Source organism: Barbatula barbatula (genome assembly GCF_947034865.1).
Source record: "Barbatula barbatula genome assembly, chromosome: 1".
NCBI classification, from domain to species: Eukaryota; Metazoa; Chordata; class Actinopteri; order Cypriniformes; family Nemacheilidae; genus Barbatula; species Barbatula barbatula.
Genome location: NC_136766.1, coordinates 21411204 through 21421429, shown reverse-complemented (window position 1 = coordinate 21421429; position 10226 = coordinate 21411204).

Sequence of the window (10226 nt, the reverse complement as noted above, 5' to 3'; positions counted from 1 at the left end):
CCAGTCAGCTGCCGGTCTTACCTGTTAGTACCAATTTTACACAAAGGTTGTAGAATCTCACAAAAGTGTTGGGCATTGCCCAACCCGCAGCTCTGCAAATGTCTGCCAGAGAGGCGCCCTGAGCTTGTGCCCATGAGGACGCTACACCCCCTGTGGAGTGAGCTCTCACTGCAAGTGGGCACAGGAGATCTTGGGACCAGTACGCCAGAGTGATGGAGTCCACAATCCAGTGCGCCAATCTCTGTTTGGAGACAGCTCTACCCTTCTGCTTTCCTCCAAATCAGAGAAAGAGCTGCTCATAGCTTCTGAAGCTCTGCCCACGGTCCAAGTAGAGGTGCAGGGCCCATAGTGGACACAACACGCCAGGAGAGCGCCTTCAAGTTCACCAATTGGTCCCTGAAGAAAGTGGTGGGAACTTTGGGCACGTAGCCTGGCCGGGGTCTCAGAACCATGAAGTCTAGGCACTCGTTGGACATAGAGAGTGCATGCCGATCCCCTACCCTTTTGAATTTAGGAGAGATGAAGTACAGCGGATTCTCCCTGGGGCTCAAACAGGGACCTTCCCAAGCCCTCGAGGATCACGTGGAGGTTTCAAGAGGGTACGGAGCGCAGAGGTAGAGGATTCAGTTGGGGCGAGTTGGGACATCTGTGAGTGAACTCCACCCACGGCAGCTCGTGCTTTGCCTGAATGAGGGGAAGGAACCTCTGTAGAGCAAGCCAAGCGGCCAGCAACTCTAGGCAATTGACATGAAACACTGCAGTAGGGGGCCTGTCCAACAACCTGACACTGCATGCCGTTGCTTACAGCACCCCAGCCGAGCAGGGAGGCAGCTGTGGTCACCATGACACACCTCAAGATCTGTCCAATCGGAACCCCAGCTCAGAGAAAAGAGACTTCTGTCCAAGGGGCTAGGGTGCGACGGCAATGAGGCGTGATGGAAATACGTCTCGTGCCAGTGTGCCACGCTCTCCAGGACACACGACTCTGAAGCCAGTGCTGAAGTGGTCTCATATGCATCAACCCAAGCGGAACAACCTCTGCCGAGGATGCAAAGGGCAACAGATCGTCCTCACTAGCCAACACGATGGGCTGAGAGCTGCTTCCACACCCCCAGACACCGCGACAGAGGGACTAGGGGAGCGATTTGCATCATCGTCTCCGTGGGGGGAGGTTTTGTGGTTGGCAAAACGGCCGTCTCACCGGGGGCGGGGTTCTGCTAACTTACCTGCCTGTGGTGTTTGCTGCACGACGCACTGTCGAGTGGAGAGTGCAGAGGGTTGCGGGATCGGCATTACGCAAAGTTGAGTTGAGGCTGCACTCTGCTGAGAAAAACACCCAGAGAGAAAGAATGCTCTTTTTGAGACAAAGTGGGCGCGAGATGGGAGGGGCATGAACCCGCTGTCCGGGACCTCGACTATCTCATTAATTATTCACAAGTAAAACGGGATGTACACTTGCATGGCCAGTTTCACATGCATAAAACCTAATTCAATTATATATGAAGAGTTTGGATCCAAAATGAGAATACACTTTTTTTTTTATTCGTGTTATCATGTTTTACTTGTATCATTTATTCATATAAATAATTTGTTTTATTGTGTTGTGGTGATATTTCATATACATTTTTACTTAAACATTGCTTCATAATGTAGCGAAGTAAACTAATTTAATATAAAGTTTAGATAAGTTAAAGAATGTACTTGAGCAAAGTAAAAACACTTCACTACTGTCTACCACTAGCCATTATGTAAAATGAATTACTATGTTTTACTTTTTATAGAGGTCTGTTCAGCTGGTGGCTGAAGTTCTATTGCATTCTCAACGTAAAGTTCATAAACTGACTCAGGATTGTATTTATAGCGAAAATAGAGCAATATAAGGCATGTTCATGCATCCTATTTGCTGGTGGGTTGACATTGGAACTTTCCACCACTAATTTGCTCACTAATGTGAGCTGAGGAATGTCTTGCCAAACATATTGCGAGGACGAGTTAATTCTTGACTCGACATGCCACAGAGTCCTGGCACAGTCTTTAAGTTAATATTAGAACCTCTAGGATGCAGCAATCTGAATTATGAACCCACATTCAATTGAATTAAATCTGAGGGACTTTCTTTTGCGCTCCACCAGCTGGTATCTGTTAAATGGGATCTGTGGACTTCGGTACAGAGATTCAGTTCTAAGGGCTTGTTTTGTAAATGAAGTAGGAATATTAAATCCAAATGTTATGGAGAATTGCGACACGCTCGCCGCTCTGTGATTTCAGGGCTGTGTCAGGGAGAAAAAGGAATACACTTGGATTTAGGTCTAACATTTCAATTACAGACTTCATGGAGAGTGTTAGCTTATCCCTCATAATTAACATAAAATGTAATATATCGTCACACAGCGATTCTATTTTAAAGCAATCAGGGTGCAATTTCCATTTGATTATGAACGTGGTTTATGACTATACTGGGCGCCAATTGAAAGCAAATTAATTTGCAGTGAGGACAATTATCGGGGAACTCATCGTTTCTCTTTATCCTAATTTTGTTTACTCGGCTGAAGTACTGGAACTCAATGAGGCTCATGCAAAGCCACTACACCGAACCATAACAACGCAGGGGGAATAGACTTGTTGGACCAGAGTTCCACTTATCACTTACTCCTGAGGATACTATTTCCCGACTGGCCTTCTTATTCTGCTTATTTTTTAGATCGTGGAAGTAAACGATGTGATGCACTTCCTTTTTGTGTTGAGACTTCCATTTTATTAGCCGGCCGGTGGAAACCAATGGAAGTGGTGTTGCGGGGGCTCAAAACTATTATAACAGCTCTGGTGAATATTTTTCACACCGGCGATGTATTACAGAGAGGCCTGATATATCATATGAAGATATATTCAGTTATTTCGTATTTTCTGTGGGAGTTCACGGGTCTCCGAAGCACAGAGACGTAAGTTTCCAGTACATGCACAGTGGGAAAGTCGGTGTAAATTTGTACATGACAGACCATAAATTCGTGTTTTTAAAAGCAGATGTGAATCCCAGTCAAAGCGGAGCAAACATTCCTGAATCCTTACAACTAATAATGGAAGAATCGAGACGGCTGGTTGCTTCTTTTATCGCAGGTCTCCACCGAGCTGCAGAATCCATAACAAATCTTAAAAACAACTTATTAACAAATAACTGTCGGTTTCTACGTCTATTAGATAAAGACATTATTTCATGTTGTTCAGTCTCTCCCTTGCTTCAGATTTAATCATCCAAGTTTTAAACTGCTAAATACACATAAAATGGGAAAGTTTGAACTGCTGCTAATATAATTATACCACTATTTGTATACTGTTTATTTAGTTGTGCTAAATGTTTTGTTTATAAGTAATCTATGATATATAATAATTTTCTACATTTAGTGTCACTCTCACCATAAATGCCTGCCTTTGAACAGTATTATTAGTAATTGTAGTCAAGTAGGTGAATTGTCCATGAGAAAGGGCACCCAGTAGACTAAAATAATGAATAATGGATGCAGAACATAGGGTGTGCGACATCCAGATTCAGCTCTGGTTCATGGCTTTACGGTTGCAACGAATGTTTTGTAGACATTTTTGGCATTTGTACCAGCTATAATGGCAACCTCTAAATGCACACATAAAGTTTATATGTTAGGGTTCCACAATAAATAATAACTTGCCAGTCAAAACAGCACTCTCGTCTCACTCGCAATACGACTGCCATTATCTATAGTGGCTCACCAGAAGTCTAAACGCAAACAGCTTTAAGATGGCGGCAAAAATAAGGTGGATATGCCTGGCTGCCCTACAACTTCTCGGCACTACTGTACCGAATGGTCCACAGATTGCTCCATTATTTCACTACAGCAGCAATGCGAGATGGACTAAAGAGCCATTATCTGAGTGAGTGAGACCATCGGAACTTATTAAACGTGTGACCTTTAAAAGCCTTTCCCCATTACAGATCTCAGGTGAGAATTTACTGGAATCTATTTTTTATGTTTAGGCAGATGGCGGCTCTCTGCAAGATGGAAATGAAGGAACGGGTGAACGAGCAAGTGAATGAGTGAAAGAATAGGCCGTTCCTTTGTGAAAGATGCTCTCGTAAAAGGAAGCCAGCAGAGCCGCTGGAGATGGGCAGGAATTAAAAGCGCTTCTGTGTCCTTTCTTCACAAATTAAAGAGACTTTGAACTGGCGAGGCTGAGGAAGATGCAGGAGCATTGTGCTTAATCAAGGTAGAAATACAAAGCCGGCGCAGGTCCCCCTAAGGATCACATCAAAAGGTGCATCCTACTTTGTGCGCTATTTAATCAGTTAAAACACAGATGGCAGCCTGCCTCAATTAATTAATCATATATGAAGCATCCTGTACCTGTGTGCGGAAAGTATGTCAATGCTACCGAGATGTAATTTGGATCTCCGTGTACCTGGGTATACCTCAGAAAAAAATGACCTGCAGTTAAAAACTTTTTCATTTTGAGAAAAGTGCCAAGCATAGTTAGTGCTTCGTAAACTCTATTGTAAAAGTCGCGGCGTCGCGCAGCCTTTGAACCTCCTTACTTCCTCTCTGACTGACAGCTTCTCATTTGACTTGGCTCGCATTGAATAACATTGCTGATGCTTACGCTAGATGTATGGCTCGAATTTCGTTTTTAGGCCTGTTAGTCGTGTACCTGAGGGATATAAAAACAGAAGATATGCATATTACGTGTGCGTCTCTCTGTAGAAAATGAAAGGCATATCTGCTTCAAAGCAAAAATTATTTTATAATTAGCCTGTAAAATTCACTGACGGTGAGAATATCAATGCAAAGGCGCCTGTCAACAGACTTTTCCGTTTCCAGTTTGTCGAGCTTTTTGATGAACCATATTTTTGAGAGAAAATAGGAAAATGTCAACTCTTTTTAAAGATCTCACAAACCCACCACATTAACCTTTTTATATCTGTAGCGTTCTTGCTAATGAGACCTCTCTGCAGACAGAGAAGTGAATCTGCAGTTTTACTCGGAAAATGCCTCCCACATTAAAGGGATAGTTCACCCAAATATGACAATTCTTTCATTATTTATTCACCCTCTTGTCGTTCTGAACCTGTGTGACTTTCTTTCTTCTGCAGAACAAAAACAATATGGTATCCAAACAACATGGACCCCCACTGTATGGATACAAAACTATTTCTGAAAATATCTTCTTTTGTGTCCCACAGAGGAAAGTGTCATATATGGGTTACGAATGACATAATGGTGAATTGTTGATGACATAATGTTAAAATTTGACTGAACTATTCCTTTAATAAGCACCTGAATCTTTTTTTATTAAACATTCCAGTTTACTAGTCTGGATATATAGGTGTTTTACTTTCGGCCATCATATGACAATAATTGACAATATATGACTATAATTTCTATTACCTGAGGATAGTTTCCTGCTTAGGTCTTAGCCTTCTTGGCTCTCCGGTATATTGCCATTTAGATAATCAAGCTATTTTGGAAAGTCTTGTCACCTTGTAAAAGTAATACAATTTCCATGAAAGCTCCGTTAAGCATGTTTAAAAGATCATAAAAGAGAGGGTAAAGAATGCGGACTTGGGGCCTAAAGCAGGGAGAAAGAGATGGATATGTTATAAAACAGTAGCTGTGTGGGCTGTCGAATACGGACCTGTTGCCCATGTGCAAAACTTCTGAAGCTGTCAGGGTAGCCTTGTCATCCTGAACTGGGACTTTGCACATACACACATTTTTATTGACAGTTCATGTAGCTATTTCTCTCCCTGTAAGTGTAGTCTAACCACCACTCTTTATTCACACTTTCCTTGTGCCTCACATACGCAATTCCAGCAAAGCTCAATAAACCAGATTTGTTTTTGGGATGTCTGAACTCAGCATGAAAATGACACAAATACAACCTCAATGTCACCGATCCCTCATAGATATCTACTGTGATCTATAGAGCGCTTCAGCTCTGCGCTTCCTGTCTCCCCTCCAGACGGCAGATAGAGCCCGGAGGCAGCGTGCACCCTCCAGATGGTGCTGTTTTAAAAAGGATGGCTGAATGAAACGCTGTTCCCTCGCTCAATTCCTCACTCTGTTCCACTCTTAGTGCTGCCTAATAAGCTCTACTCCCAATAGTCAAACGACTCCGCCATTAGTTTGGGCGGCACCAACAGCGAAGGTTTACAACTTTGCTGTCGTTTCCTACTTTATATCTTTAATGTTTCCCTTTAAAGGCACTGCTGTAGTGTGCGTTTGTGAACCCTCAACATCAAAGGGAGCTTTTACAAGCGGTCGCCCGCTATTCTATTTCGTAGGAACAGATATTGATGAAAACATCAACAAACTAAAGACCAGGGCGGGTGAGCAGGAGTGCTTGCGTTATTAAGGAGCCAGTGGATGGCGGTGATTTAGTACACTGTTTGTGCATTAGCAAAGTGCAGCCGCGGTTTAAATGAATGTTGCATCAAAGCTCAGTCAATCAGCAGCAACACATGCAATTATACCCGGCTCACCTCCATCTAGAACAGGAGCCGTGACCCTAAAAAACGATTTACAGTAGAAAACCTTGCCACACCTAAGTTCAACTTTCAGAAATGACGGTGTATTGATAAACTCTTGACCAGGCTGGTTTGAGTCGTGTGACATTTGTGCCATGGCGTGCCGACAGTTAGTCTTTTACTGGATGCGCGAAAGGAATATCTAACTGCATACCCATTTTCCGAGTTTGAGCTCACGTTGCACTCAGCCTTGTATCAGTACTTCGAGCAATAGAGGTCCACGTCAGCCCAGAGAGAAACTTAATCAACAGTAATATACACTGCACCCCGAATCCATTCTCTATATCCAACAAGGTGATTTTCTCTCTCTCTTCCTTTCTTTACTAGAAAGAGAAAATTGCAAATCTAATGAAATCCAATTTTATATTTCATTCTGAGGAGCACAATAAACCGAGAACAAGCAGTAAATAAGCTTTTCAAAAAGCTGATTACCAAAGCAATTTATTGCCAAGTCCAAAACCATAGCAGAGCGGTGATGTGTTGGGGGGTGGATGAGGGGATGCTTTTTTCTCTCTTTTGCCTGCTGTGTTATTATTGGTGGAGGTAGGGGGGATGACCAGGTGCGTGCGTGCGTTTGTGTGTGTGTATGCGCAGGCCTATGTGCGCGAGTATATTTGTACACCCGCACGGGAGGGGCGATTGCCACGACTTTATATGTACACGATCGCGTCATCTTGTGATGAAAAATGAAAGAGCGCAAAAAACGGGTTTCTGATTGGGGTCAGTCCCGTATCCATTAAAGCAGTAAATGAAGTGAAATTCAAGGCTCCCCCATTACCAGGGCCTTCTTTCATTGTTCAGAACTGCTTTTCCTACTGCACAATCCCTCTCTAACCCAAGGCTGATTGCATTAATGACATTTTCCAGCCACAATAGTCTCGATGTTTCCCTGATTGGAAAACATAGCCAGTGTCCTCAAATAAATAGGCCTCACCTGTCCCCTTGCCCCCTCCGAAACAAAGGTTCCTACCCCGTGCTTTGAGACAAATTGTCTCCCAGTTACAGCTGTATCATATTATTCTGTTGAGCTCATTTACTGGAATAGAAAAATGATAATTTCATTGTATTGTTTGTGTAGTGGGTCCACTGATACGGCCCTGCTATTCATGAGCTTTTCATTATTGGATTTGGATTCGAGACGTCTGCTCGAGCAGATCTTTGTCCTACAGGATTGGAAATGTATTGTCTCTGTATAGCCTCATCGGACTGACTTCGCACAGTCTATTTTCTTTGACTTTAGATACGTGTTGGGTTTTTGAGAGACATTATTCCTTGAAAGAAACAGTTCATATTTAGCTTCAAGGGGAGACAAACTAAAAACAGGAGAGGTTGGCTAGAATATTGAGCCGGAATACGACGCGGGGCAAGTGCAACGTGTAGATTATTCACAGTTATATAATGCGTTCGGAGAGAAACAGGCGCTTCTCATTTTTGGTCACTTATCCCTCATTGTAGAGGGGCTGTATGTTTCATTGCTGCAGCAGCAGCTTAGAGGATACATTTCAAAGCAGCAAATAAAAATTGGCTAAACTTCCAAAATTAGCACTTCAAAGTCAAACATGATTTGCGGCTCCGGAGAGCGCGGGGGGGAGGAGGGAATGTGACTGAAATTTCTCGCGCGTGTGTGCTTGCGCAGTGGCTGGAGTACAAAACACCCTGTGTAGCCCCCAAAACCAATTTCTAGGCAAATTGGTTTAATTTAAGAATGAGATCATAGAATAAGCAAACTGCTGTGAGGGCAAGTTTATGCATACTGCATTTATTTAGGCTCTCTTGCCGTCTGTCCATTTGGAAGTGTGTAACAGGAATAATTTCACCCAGGGGTGCACAAGCAGGTCAGCGTGTTATCAAACTAACATACGCATTCTACAATGATGTACATAGTCTCAGTCCCACACTGACTTTTAATAACTTGTGTCTTTGATGTTTGTATCCTTGCTTTTTTCGATTACTCGACTTAACTGGCCATATCAGGAACTAATGTATACTTTAGGGGGATCTTTATTTTATAGATATTTTTATGACGATGGTGATGATGGAGAGACAACATAGCATGAATTTCAAACCAAGGTGTCTTTGACCTCAGTCTATAAGGTCTTTAATCATATTTACTGTAGCATCTGTATTCAGGCAGAAATACAAATCCATTTCTTGGCTGAGTCTATTTATTCAGATGGGCGGTGTGTTTATGTGTAATGTGCAGTGCTTATAAATGCTATATGTTTAACTTTTAATAAATAGCCAATTTTCAGTCAAAACTTGAAATCAGTATTTTCGGAGAATGTATTTATTGCCAATATATGAAATCTTATTTTTTATATTTGACCAAATCCCAGATGATAGGGTCCACACATCAGAAAAAATATCAGTCTATATAATAGTTTTCTATTTTTAAATATGAAAAAATGTATTCATTAAAGAAGGCACATTTTCGAGAGATTTCTGTGAATTAAAATAATCAAACCAGAAGCAATCATAAATGGAGAAGTGATGGCTCTTTACAGAACATAAAATAGTTACTTATTTTAATTTTCATGTGCCTATGGTATGGGCCGTTATGGATGTGACAATTCCGTTAAGAGTCAGGTAAGTGCATTGTCAATTTGAAAACTATGCTTTAAAAACACAAAAATATACTTTAAAAACGTTTCAGTATGGTCAAAACCTTTAAAAACTTGATTTTCTTATCTTAGGCATTTGCATGGAATTGCTCAAATGGGAGTATATTTTAATAGTGTCCCAAAACCTGACTCACTTTGTACTACAGCCCTGACAGGGCATCCCAACGTTGTAACTACACTTATATACACCTTAAATCAGCAGTAAGTACATGTGTACTGTGCATGTGCATGTGAGGTAATCCTGCAGCTGGAGATGATCTGTGCGTGCGTGTGTCTGCACGCAGTTGTGTATGTGCTCTTTCCCTCATTATTTTTCTAGAAAATGAGCAATCAGGCGTCTTGCACAGAGCCTGATTGTCTCCCTCTGTAAATCAATCCAGGAGCTGCAATTAAAAGGTGCTCTTATGTGGTGTAATTGCTGTCTCACTAATCCTTTATTTGCACACCTGCTGGTGAGTCTGAATTTTTAATGAATTTGTAATTAATGCACATTGTACACTTGATTTATTTGTTAGCAAATGATGTAGCCGGTCTGCTTCCCTGCTGCAGCAGTGTTTCCAGATTCAGAAAGCCTCCATTGTCTACGGTATAGGTTCATTTACAACAACCGTGGTGAGAATTTGTTTGCGTGGGCTTCTGGCCTAAAGGTCAAAATCCATATGTTGAACATGTGTAGTTGTAAACCTCTCGCTGATGCACAGACGTAAAAAGTTTTTGATGATTTGGCAATTGTTTGGGTGCCTTTATCTCTTGACTTAATAGCCATTTATATTCACATGTACATAAAAAATTGTTTGTGAAATTTGTTTCGGCCTGATAATAGAAATTGGACACTTATCCTTACTTGCAACACATCATAATGCGTTTATAATTGTGTCTGTAGTTTTATTTAAGTCTTTTCTTTTAGGACAATGTCAAACCTTTTGTCCCAGGCAGGCCCAGAGGCCAAGGGCCTTGACTTAGTAACATGTTGTATACTGGGGCTGCACGATACTGAAGAAATATACAAACACATCAAAAAATAATGTGACATATACAATTTGTAATATTATAAT